The 12792-nt window shown below is 44.7% G+C and overlaps 1 long non-coding RNA gene across 1 annotated transcript; it reads right to left on the minus strand.

Moving 5' to 3' along the window:
- Positions 1–1140: 1140 nt before the first annotated feature.
- Positions 1141–5109, minus strand: LOC129693876 (uncharacterized). Its single transcript, XR_008722925.1, has 2 exons — positions 3765–5109; positions 1141–2703 (listed from the first exon to the last, which is right to left on the minus strand). It is a non-coding gene; the product is annotated as an uncharacterized LOC129693876 (long non-coding RNA).
- Positions 5110–12792: the final 7683 nt, after the last annotated feature.

Genomic DNA, 12792 nt, shown 5'->3' on the forward strand with positions numbered 1-12792 from the left:
ATATACACATACATGCATATATACACATACATATATATTTATATATATTATCATTTTCCAACGATCAATAGATTTACGATCAGCTCCTGTGGATTGGAGGATAGCTAATGCTATCCCACTTTTCAAGAAAGGAGCGTGAGAGAAAACGGAAAATTACAGACCAGTTAGCCCGACTTTGGTGGTGTGAAAGATGCTGGAGTCAATTATTAAAGATGCAATAATGGGGCATTTGGATAGCAGTAAAAGGATCTGTCCAAGTCAACATGGATTTATGAAAGGAAAATCATGTTTGACTAATCTTCTGGATTTTTTTGCCACAAGGCTTGGTGTTGGGGCTGCAACTGTTTACCATATATATTAATGATTTTGAAAAGGGAATTAGGAGCAAAACTAATGCATACATACCTACATATGTACCCATGCGCTGCTGTGACCCGAGCCCCGGAGATTCGGAGGCTCCAACCGCAGGCCTGGCAGACAGTAATATCGGAGCCTGCGGGTCCCTGCTGGGAGACCGCTTTTCGGGGCTTCCGCAACGGCAAATTATTCCGCCCGAGTAGCGGGGGTCGAGGATGACCTGGAGCGGGGCCTTACATCATCGCCCGGCGTGGCTTAAATGGCTGCGGCACTTTTCTAGCGCACGCCGGGGGCTCCAACAACCTCTATGAGGTTCAAGTGACAAATAAATTGTATTGTGTATTGTGTATATTTAAATTAATCTGGCAAGTTGGTCAAATAACATGGGCACCTTCTTGCTTTTTTTGCGACATGGATTTTTTAAATGTGAATGTCTCATATCAACACATTTGTGGGTCAACAGTATTTTGTATCAACCCCCACAATTTCAAATAATTCTCAATTGAACTTCTTAAACAGGAAAACAATTTTATTTACATCATTTTGTGTGGCTGTCAAGGTAGCTGTGTAGACTGTAATTATGAGACTGCCGGGCAGTATCACTGTGAATGGTGGTGGCTGTGTGTTTTAATGCAAGTGTGAAAAGGAGAGTAAATTTAAAGAGACAATGTGAGAACCATCAGGGTTTCATCCAGGAACCAATTTAAAGGCAAGTTTCCATCAATTACAGTATTTTAATTGAAAATCTTACTCTTAATATTCTTCCTAATTAGGCTTTTTGTGTTCCCTCTTGAACCTTGTGTCTCCCAGAGCCTCTGGGGAGGTTCTGGAGATACAATAACCCAATTTTGAGGCAAATAACCATCTTTAAAACTGCCTTTAATTCTACATTCTCCGAGGATGCTGGATGCCGCGACAATCTCTTGCAACATGTACAGAAAGGCAGTCAGCTGCAAAAAGATCAAAGAGAGGAAAGAGTATGGAAGGGAAAGGCTTTTCAGAATCATAATCAGATTTTATTTTCCAAGTATGTTTTGCAATATACGAGGAATTTCATTGGCCAGGTCAGTCATACAATTAAAAGCAACAGCACTCAAAAACACATTTTAATACGGACATTCACCAAAGTGACTCCTACACATTCCTCACTGTGATGGAAGGCGAAATAAAGTTCAAGTCCCTTCCTTTTGTTCTTCCTCGGTCGGGGGCCTCCAGCCCCCCGTTCAAACTCCGTTCAATGGTGAACTCCTCTTGGTCTCCAGGCCTATAGTGCTGCACAAATCACTGCACCACATGCATCTATTTATTCATTTTTCACATGGTTCATATGCAGCTGGATATTAACTTGCTGACATGGAAAGAGATGCAGTGAGCATTCAATAGTTCAGACTTCTGTGCGAATTAAGGGACTGCTTGATGGGCTGAGGGTAATCGAGATTGGCTGATTGTCATTCTTTTGCAAGAACTGATGGAAGTTCTTATGGAAAAGCTGATGAATTGACTACGGGATGAGCTGGTGGGCTCGAGGATTGCTGGATGAGTGTTCTAGAAATATAGAAAATAGGTGCAGGAGGAGGCCATTTGGCACTTCGACCCAACACCGCCATTCATTGTGATCATGGCTGATCAGCCCCAATCGATAACCCATGCCTGCCTTCTCCCCATACCCCTTGATTCCACTAGCCCCTAGAGATCTATCTAACTCTCTCTTAAATCCACCCAGTGATTTGGCCTCCACTGCCCTCTGTGGCAGGGAATTCCACAAATTCACAACTCTCTGGGTGAAAAAGTTTTTTCTCACCTCAGTCTTAAATGGCCTCCCCTTTGTTCTAAGACTGTGGCCCCTGGTTCTGGACTCGCCCAACATTGGGAACATTTTTCCTGTATCTAGCTTGTTCAGTCCTTTTATTCATTTAGATGTTTCTATAAGATCCCCTTGCATCTAACAAGAGGGTTTTATTGTCATGTAGAACAATTTTCCTGCATCTAGCTTGTCCCAGATAGAACAATTAAATTCTTACTTTCAGCAGCACAACAGAATCTGTAAACATAGTACACTGTAAACAATATGATAAGATCCCCCCTCATCCTTCTAAACTCCAGTGAATACAAGCCTAGTCTTTTAAATCTTTCCTCATGACAGTTCTGTTAGGTTATTTGATGGTTAGGACAGGTTTAGAGGGGTATGGGCCAAATGCAGGCATGTATCGCCATTTGCATTAGTTTTGTGCAGTTAACAAATCACAATTTCACACAATGTACATAAGACGGCAGTTATTTGACAAATACTCTGCAGTTCGGTGCAGGAGATCTTGTCGATGAGTATTCTGGACCCACTGTTGACATCTGAAATTACAGGAGATATCATTTAGGATTAACTAATAAGAAGAAAGATGATCATAACTACATGCCTGAACAATGGATGATATATCACTTAAATGCAATTGTTTTCAGTTGTGTGGAGATCTGTATGTTGAAGATGTATTTTGCCTCTAATATGTCAATTTACCTTAAATGTAGAAGAGCTTATTAAAATCTTCTTACAAAGACCATTAAGTATTTTCTTTCTATCCTCTTTTGGACCCAAGGCATAGCAGAGCTGCCAACTCTCACGAAGAGGTAAGGGAGGGAGAGAGGGAAGGGAGGGAGATCGAGAGAAGAGAGGGAGAGAGAGAGATCGAGAGAAAAGAGGGGAGAGAGAGATCGAAAGAGAGGGGAGACAGAAGAGAGGGAGAAGGGGGAGAGGGAGATGGGGAGAGGGAGATGGGGAGAGGGAGAAGGGGAAAAGGGGGGAGAGGGAGAAAGGGGGGAGAGGGAGAAGGGGGGAGAGGGAGAAGGGGGACAGGGAGATGGGGGAGAGGGAGAAGGGGGAGAGGGAGTGGAACGATAGCACATTATAACGCGCAGCCGTCCCATTCCGACCAAAGATTATAGAGCAGAGCTGCTCTCGTATCTTTGATTGCGGCCGCCGCCGCCTAACCCCCCGACCCACCATTGCACCCAAAGATGATAGAGCAGAGTTGTATAATATTTGAATGGGCGGGCTTGTGATCACGGCGGGCTTGTGATCTTTGCTTGTGATGTCTCGGCAATTCGAGGGATATAATAGGTAACAGCCGCCGCATTCTCGGACACGAATCTGAGCTCGAAAAATCCCGTGGCCACTGGGCCTAATGTGTCCGCGGGCCATATTTTGGAAATAAATCCCTTACAAGAACAAAACCTAATATGTACAGAAGTGTTAAAACTGTCTTTATTATTATGGTAAGTAAAGATCTATTAAACATAAGTCTAATAACTTTCTAATGTACCGACAAACCCATTTCCCAATGGCTGTTGATGGGAGAACAGAAAATAACATTTTCACGACAGAATATCGACTGAAAATAATAAAAATATTTTCTCACCTTTCTTTTTTATTGGGGAACCTAAAGAATGACAGGTCGGGTCGTTTAGATTTACGATTAGAATACTTGATAGCAGAGCAGTGAGATGGAATTTAGATCAGGACGCCATGACAGTGTGGGGGAAGCCCAATAAATGCTTAACAAAATGGCGTCGACGGTCACACACGTCATACTACGCGTTTTTCGAGGAGTGGTCTATCTTGTCCCTCTAAGATCTTTGCTTGTATCTATGTGATGACCCAGAATAGGTTCAGACAGGAAGTGAGAAACGCGGTTAAATATGTAACTGGGGTTATTAGTAAACCTATAAAACTGTCGCGGCAGTGGTCTGGAACCAGAGTTGAGATGTGCCCTTCGCTTTATTCTTCCACAAGATCGTGCTGTTCTGCGAATTCGATTTCACCCAGAGCGGACTCGTGGAATAGGACTCTTCGTTGTTTTAATGATTTTACCTCATGGCCCCATTATTCTCACTTGTTCAAAAGCACCGCGCCTTTCACTTGTTTAAAACCGTTCACGCATATAATCTTGGTACTTTGGTAAAAATGAAACACGGTGCCGTAGCGGTAAAGTTGCTGCTTTAACGCGCCACAGACCCGGTTCGATCCTGACTACGGGTGCTGTCTGTGCGGAGTTTCTACGTTCTTTCCGTGACCTGCTTGGGTTTTCTCCGAGATCTCCAGTTGTCTCCCTCCCACACTTCAAAGATGTACAGGTTTGTTGGTTAATTGGCATCAATATAAATGTTTTTTCAAAATGTCCCTTGGTTGTAGAGTATTGTGTAGAGTAGTGTTAATGTGCGGGGATCGCTGGTCGGTGCGGACTGAAGGGTCTGTTTCCGCGCTGTATCCCTAAACTAACGCCCGCATGTTAGGAGCAGCTACCCGATCTATTCCTCTAATTATTTTATACACGTCTATAAGATCACCCCTCGTCCTGTGCGCTCAAAAGAATAGATTATCAACCTACTCAACCTTTCCCTATAGCTCAGACCCTCAAGTCCAGGCAACATCTTCGTAAGTCTTCTCTGTACTCATTGCAGCTTGACAACATCTTTCCTATAACACGGTGCCCAGAACTGAACACAATACTCTAAATGCTGCCTCATCAAGATCTTATACAACTGCAACATGTCCTCCCAACGTCTATACTCAATAATCTGATTGATAAAGGCCAATGTGCCAAAGGCCTTTTTGACCACCCTATCTACCCGCGAGTCCAACGTCAAGGAACCATGCACCCTCGCTCCTAGATCCCTCTGCTCTACAACACGCCCCATCATTCCTTATCTTCTTATGGTCACACATTTTTATCCTTTTCATCTCTGGCCCTAGTCCAACCATTTCCAATCAAACCCTCGTTCACCTACCTCCGTCTATAATTTACCAGACTTTGGCCCGATCATCTCTTGTCCTGTCTTCTCGTAATAACCCTTTGCCTCCAGTACCATTATGCCTGGTGTTTGTTCCAATCATCTGCCTAACAACACCCACCCCTTGCCGATATCGACCTATTGAATGGAAATCAGGAGGGCAAAATAAGTACGAGATATTCTTGACAAATGTTAGAGACGACCCCCCAAGCGATTCTGTAAATAAATGATGGGGGAATTATTGCAATCAAGAAGCATTGCATTGTAATTGCAATGGCGCAAAATGATTCCCTTAAACACCAGTGTGGTCATCTGTGTATTGAGCTGCAGGAGTTGAGCGTGGTCCCAAAGACATTCTTCTTGTTCCTGTTTAGTGTGGAGGTCACTGAATTATATTGGTATAATGGAAGAGGAGGCGTTTATGGTCGTGAGATAAGCCCCACTCCCCCCTCTCAAGCATGTTGTGTATATCTTCGGTTTAAACCAGCATCCGCTGTTCCTCCCTGCACATACGAAAGTGGGGCAGGTGCTTGGGTTCGTAAGGCAGCCGCAAAATATGAATGGAAGTAGGATATGGAGCAAAAATATTACACGTGGGGTAGGCCGCAGGTGGAATTCCGTGCGAATTCTGGTCGCCACGCTGATTGAAGATGCAGTTTTGGTGATTTACCAAGATGTTTGCCTCGAGTGAATTATCTCGACTATGAGGGAAGTTGGATAAGCAACGGCGTTTCCTTTGGAGTGGATTTTGGAAGGGGAGGCTGTTAGACCTATGTGAAATTGTAGCGGAGCGGGGGTATGAACAGAAGTGGCAGAGGACAGGGATGTATATTACTAGGGAGTAAAGGTTTATAGTGAGGTGTGGGACATTTAAAGGGGATTTGAGGATAATATTTTCAGGCATATAATGCGCAAAATCTGGATGCATTGTCTGAGGTGGTCGTGGATACAGATAGCATGACAACATTTCAGTGTTTCCATAAGCATTGCAAATGCCACGGATAGAACGACGGTAGTATTTGTCAGCTAGTGATATCACCCCACAGGGACAGTAACCCAATTTCCATCCTGGCCTCCACCTGTCTCCATGAAGTTGGCACCTTCTCCATGTGAATGCGTGGGTTTTCCCAGGAGTTTCGCTTCCGTCCGTCCCTCACACCCTAGAGACATGCGGATTAGTAAATTAACAGGCAAGATGTCCTTAGTGCGTGGTTGAATCTAAAGGGCGAATTGATTGTATTGAGGCAAGAATAAAGTGCGATTAGTTTCTAATTACAGATAGGTGCTTCGCGCCGGGAGGCTGTTGGGTGAAAATAAAAGATTTACATGCGGTAAAAATATTTACATGCGGTAAATATGAAATCTGAAATATAAAATATGACACAAAGGTGCCGACCAGGCTGCACCCGTGGGAAAGGAGATATCTATCTATCTATCTATCTATCTATCTATCTATCTATCTATCTATCTATCTATCTATCTATCTATCTATCTATCTATCTATCTATCTATCTATCTATCTATCTATCTATCTATCTATCTATCTATCTATCTATCTATCTATCTATCTATCTATCTATCTATCGTCCGGATCCCTTTCTGCCTTTTGATTCGTGTCCGATACTCGCAGATGTCCAATCGGAATGGCCGATGCTCGCAGATGTCCAATCGGAGTGGAGGCATTTGCATGTACGGCTGCCGGCTGCCGGCTGCATTTCTTCCTTTGATTCATTGCCACGCCCAATCCAGACGCTCAATCTCCGAGATCTTTTCCATTTCGGTAAAGATTTCGCTTTTCTTTCTAAGTATCCGTTCCTCATTACATTTCGTCGTGTTGAAGTACACGTTTTTAATCAAATCCTTCCTCCCCCCCCCCCCCCCCCCCCCCCAATATTTCAAAAATAAACTGGCTCCTCACCCATAGAAGCCATAGAGGGAGTACAGAGAAGGTTCACCAGACTGATTCCTGGAATGTCAGGACTTTCATATGAAGAAAGACTGGATAGACTCGGCTTGTACTCGCTAGATTTTAGAAGATTGAGGGAGGATCTTATAGAAACTCCTGATTACATTTTGTCGTGTTTATGTTCACATTTTTAATCAAATCCTCCCCCCCCCTCCCAATATTTAAAAATAAACTGGCATCTCACCCATAGAATCAGCCCCCCGCCCCAGCCCCTGGTGAACGTTCCATCGTGTGATGTCACAATGTCCAATGTTCACATGTGTCCAATCGGAATGGATTCATTTACATATGCCTTTGCAGGAGCCCCAGCACCTGGTGAACGTTCCATCGTGTGATGTCACAATGTCCAATGCTCAAAGACATTCTTGCCATAGAGGGAGTACAGAGAAGGTTCACCAGACTTATTCCTGGGATGTCAGGACTTTCATATGAAGAAAGACTAGATAGACTCGGCTTGTACTCGCTAGAATTTAGAAGATTGAGGGCAGATCTTATAGAAACGTACAAAATTCTTAAGGGGTTGGACAGGCTAGATGCAGGAAGATTGTTCCAGATGTTGGGGAAGTCCAGAACAAGGGGTCACAGTTTAAAGATAAGGGGGAAATCCTTTAGGACAGAGATGAGAAAAAACATTTTTCACACAGAGTGGTGAATCTCTGGAATTCTCTGGCACAGAAGGTAGTTGAGGCCAGTTCATTGGCTATATTTAAGTGGGAGTTAGATGTGGCCCTTGTGGCTAAATGGATCAGGGGGGTATGGAGAGAAGGCAGGTACATGATACTGAGTTGGATGATCAGCCATGATCATATTGAATGGCGGTGCAGGCTCGAAGTGCCGAATGGCGTACTCCTGCACTTAATTTCTATGTTTCCCTCTCCTCGCCCCTCTCCCTCTCCCACCTATCCCTCACCCTATCTCCCCCACCCCCCTTCCCTCTCTACCACCACCCCTTCCCCCTACCCCTCTGTTCCTCTTCCACCACTCCCCCTACCCCTCCCTCCCCACTCTTCCACTTCTATCCCCTTACCCCACCCCTCTCCCCTCCCCAACCCCTCTCTTCCCCTCCCTTCCCCTTTCTCCCCACCCCTTCCCCTCTGTCCCTCTTCCACCACTCCCCCCGTCCCTCTTCCACCACTCCTGCTACCCCTCTACCGCTCCCTCCCTCCCCCACTCTTCCACTTCTCTCCCCCCTCTTCTCTCCTCCCCCTCTCCGTCTCCCTCCCCCCCTCTCCTCCCCCCACCCCCTTCCCTCTGTATCCCACCCCCTTCCCTCTCTACCCCACCCCTTCCCTCTCTCACCCTGGGCCCTTCCCCCTATCCCTCTTCCATCACTCCCCCCCTACCCCTCTCCTCCTCCCCACTCTTCCACTTCTCTCCCCCTTCCCCTCCCCCTCCACTCTCCCTCCCCGCTGTTTCTCCTCTCTCCCCTCCCTCCCCCCCCCCCCTCCCCCCCTCCCCCACATCTCTCACCCCCTACCCCGCTCTCCTTTCTCTCCCAAATCTATCCCGTTTCCTCCTCCCTCCCCTCCTCTCCCCTCCCTCCACTCTTCCCCCCCCCCCCCCCCCCCCCCCCCCCCGCAAACGACGTTGGGGAAACAGACCCAACGGGCCTGCACTTGGTCTAGTAACTAATATTTCCCGACCTCCTTGCAACTTAATCAAATTTGTTGCCTTTTCCAAATTCTGGCGAACTGGTCTGTTGGTGCGTCCACCACTTCCTCGATGTTACTATGTGGCGCAAATTAATTTAACTCTTCAATTGCCGCGATTAATATATGAAGAGATCTGAAATGTCAGCCGGCTAACATTGTACTCAACCCGAGAATTAAAGGTCACTTCATCTGTTTCTCACAATCCTCCTACGATGCACAGATGTAATATCAAGCTTTAACTTCTGCAACTTTTATTGTATATTTACGGCATGTACTGTGTTGATGCAATGATGGGCCTCGACTCTGGATCAGTCCCTGTGGACGGGAGGGAAGCCAATGTAAATGCACTTTTCAAAAAGGCACAACAGAGGTACTTCCTACGGCAGCTGAGGAAGCACAATCTGCCACAGGCAATGATGGTCCAATTCTATAAGGCCATCGTAGAGTCTGTCCTCACCTTCTCTATCACGGTCTGGTTTGGCTCAGCCAACAAGCACGACATCCGGAGGCTTCAGCGAATCGTTCGATCAGCTGATAAGATTTCTGGCTGCAACCTTCCCTCCATTGACAAAATGTACACTGCAAGGGCCAGGAAGCGAACGGGTAAAATAATATCTGACCCCTCTCACCCTGGCTACAAACTCTTTGAATCACTTCCCTCTGAAGGCGACTCCGGACTGTCAATGCTGCCACAGTCAGACATAAAAACAGTTTTTTTTTCCACGAGCAGCAGCTCTACTCAATAAGCAAAAATCTGCAGCCTCCTTTAGCACTGGTATTTTATTTAATTCACATGTGTAATCGATAAGTTTTATTATTAATGTTTAATTTTTTATGTGTTATTCCTAACTGTCACTGTATGTCATGTTGCCACTTGCGGGCAGAGCACTAAGGCAAATTCCTTGTATGTGAATACTTGGCCAATAAACGTATTCAATCATTCATTCATTCATACATTCATTTATTCATTCGTTCACTTTTTAAGAAAGATGGGAGAGAGAAAACGGGGAATTATAGACTACTTCACCTTACATTGGCAGTGGGAATCGATTATTAAAGATGTTATAGTAGCGCATTTGGAAAGCAGTGACGAGATCGGAAAGTCAGAATGGATTTATGAAGGGGAAATCATGCTTGACTAATCTTTTGGATTTTTTTTGACGGTGTAACAAGTAGAATGGATAAGAGAGAGCCAGTGGATGTGGTGTATCTGGATTTCAAAAAACCTTTGACAAGGTCACATACGAGAGATTAGTGTGTAAAATGAGAGAACACGGTATTGGGGTGTAGGGTATTGGCATGGATAAAAAACTGGTTGGCAGACAGGAAACAAAGAGTAGGAATTAACGGGCCCTTTTCAGAATGGCGGGTAGTGACTAGTGGGGTGCCGCAAGGCTCGGTGCTGGGACCCCAGTTGTTTACAATATATGTTAACGATTTAGACGAGCAAATTAATGTACCATTTCTAACTTTGCGGATGACACAAAGCTGGTTGGCAGTGTGAGGTGCGAGGAGGATGCTATGAGGCTGCAAGCTGACTTGGACTGGTTGGGTGAGTGGGTAGAAGCATGGCAGATGCAGCATCATGTGGATACATGTGAGGTAATCCACTTTGGTGGCAAGAACAGGAGGGCAGATTATTATCTGAATGGTGTCAGATTAGGAGAAGGGGAGGTACAACGAGACCATGTGTGCTTGTACATCAGTCGCTGCAAGTAAGCATGCAGGTACAGCAGGCAGTGAAGAAAGCCAATTGCATGTTGGCCTTCATTGCGAAAGGATTTGAGTTTAGGACCATGGAGGTCCTACTGCAGTTGTACACGACCCTGGTGAGACCACATCTGGTGTATTGTGTGCAGTTTTGATCTCCTAATTTGAGGAAGGCCATCCTTGATATTGAAGCAGTGCTGCGTAGATTCACGAGGTTAATGCCCGGGATGGCGTGGTGTGAGGTGCTACACCTTGTGAGGTGCTACATCTTGGCAGGACAAATCAAAATAGGACGTACATGGTAAATGGTAGGGAATTGAAGAATACAGTTGAACAGAGGGATCTGGGTATAACCGTGCATAGTTCCTTGAAGGCGGAATCTCATATAGATAGGGTGGTAAAGAAAGCTTTTGGTATGCTAGCCTTTATAAATCAGAGCATTGAGTATAGAAGCTGGGATGTAATGTTTAAATTGTACAAGGCATTGGTGAGACCAAATCTGGAGTATGGTGTACAATTTTGGTCGCCCAATTATAGGAAGGATGGCAACAAAATAGAGTACAAGGGAGATTTACTAGAATGTTGCCTGGGTTTCAACAACTAAGTTACAGAGAAAGGTTGAATAAGTTAGGTCTTTATTCTCTGGAGCGCAGAAGGTTAAGGGGGGACTTGATAGAGGTCTTCAAAATGATGAGAGTGTCATATGAAGAAAGATTGGAAAGAGTGCGCCTGTATTCACTGGAATTTAGAAGGATGAGATGGGATCTTATAGAAATGTATAAAATTATAACAGGACTGGACAACCTGGATGCAGGAAAAATGTTCCCTATGATGGGGAAGTCCAGAACAAGGGGCCACAGTCCAAGAATAAACTGGAGGCCATTTAAAACTGACATGAGAAAAATACTTATTCACCCAGAGAGTTGTGAATTTGTGGAATTCTCTGCCACAGAAGGCAGTGGAGGTCAATTCACTGAATGAATTTAAAAGAGAGTTAGATAGAGCTCCAGGGGCTAGTGGAATCAAGGGATATGGGGAGAAGCAGGCACGGATTACTGATCGTGGATGATCAGCCATGATCAAAATAAAAGAGGGTGCAGGCTCGAAGGGCCAAATGGCCTCCACCTATGTCTATGCTTCTATGTCTAAAACGATTGTTCGCAAACTTGAAAACAACTAATGCAACTAAGATTGTGCATTTATTGACAAATCTGTTCATAGTTTACATGCAATTGATGTATTGTTCCTTCATATGCAGACATAGGTTTTTTGAATGACAAATGAAATAGTCATGAGGCAAGATTCTCAGTTAATTTTGCACCAGTCACCAAGTTGGATAACATGAGCAAATGCAAAGAAGAAATTAATTTGTAGATTTATTTGCTCATGTCAAAATTCAAAGCCTTCCTTTGAAATTAATATGCTAAACTATGAGGAGGATTTTGTAACCAGTTTAAAGAGGACATGGGTAGGTTATCAGAATTAACTCTGAATTTACAAGTGAAATCTGGAGAAATGTGATGTTTAGATTAGTTTAGAAATACAGCGTGTAAACAGTCCATACCGATCACCATCACCCATACACTAGTTCTATCCTACACACGACAGACAATTTAGAGGCTAATAATTCTACAAACCTGCATGTCATTGAGACGTGGAAGGTGACTGGAGCACTCGTTCGGTCACAGGGAGAATAGAAACATAGAAAATCGGTGCAGGAGTAGGCCATTCGGCCCTTCGAGCCTGCACCGCCATTCAATATCATGGCTGATCATCCAACTCGGTATCCTGTACCTGCCTTCTCTCCATACCCCCTGATCCCTTTAGCCACAAGGGCCACATCTAACTCCCTCTTAAATATAGCCATTGAACTGGCCTCAACTTCCTTCTGTGGCAAAGAATTCCAGAGATTCACCACTCTCTGTGTCAAATATGTTTTTCTCATATCGGTCATAAATGATTTCCCCCTTAGCGTTAAATTGTGACCCCTTGTTCTGGACTTCCCCAACATCGGGAACAGTCTTCCTGCATCTAGCCTGTCCAACCCCTTAAGAATTTTGTAAGTTTCTATAAGATCCCCCCTCAATCTTCAAAATTCTAGCGAGTACAAGCCAAGTCTATCCAGTCTTTCTTCATATGAAAGTCCTGACATCCCTGGAATCAGTCTGGTGAACCTTCTCTGTACGGCAAGAATGTCTTTCCTCAGATTAGGAGACAAAAAAACTGTACGCAATACTCCAGGTGTGGTCTCACGAAGACCCTGTACAACTGCAGTAGAACCTCCCTGCTCCTATAGTCAAATCCTTTTGCTATGAATGCTAACAAACC

The sequence above is a fragment of the Leucoraja erinacea genome, unplaced genomic scaffold (genome assembly GCF_028641065.1).
Source record: "Leucoraja erinacea ecotype New England unplaced genomic scaffold, Leri_hhj_1 Leri_457S, whole genome shotgun sequence".
In the NCBI taxonomy this organism is placed as follows: domain Eukaryota; kingdom Metazoa; phylum Chordata; class Chondrichthyes; order Rajiformes; family Rajidae; genus Leucoraja; species Leucoraja erinaceus.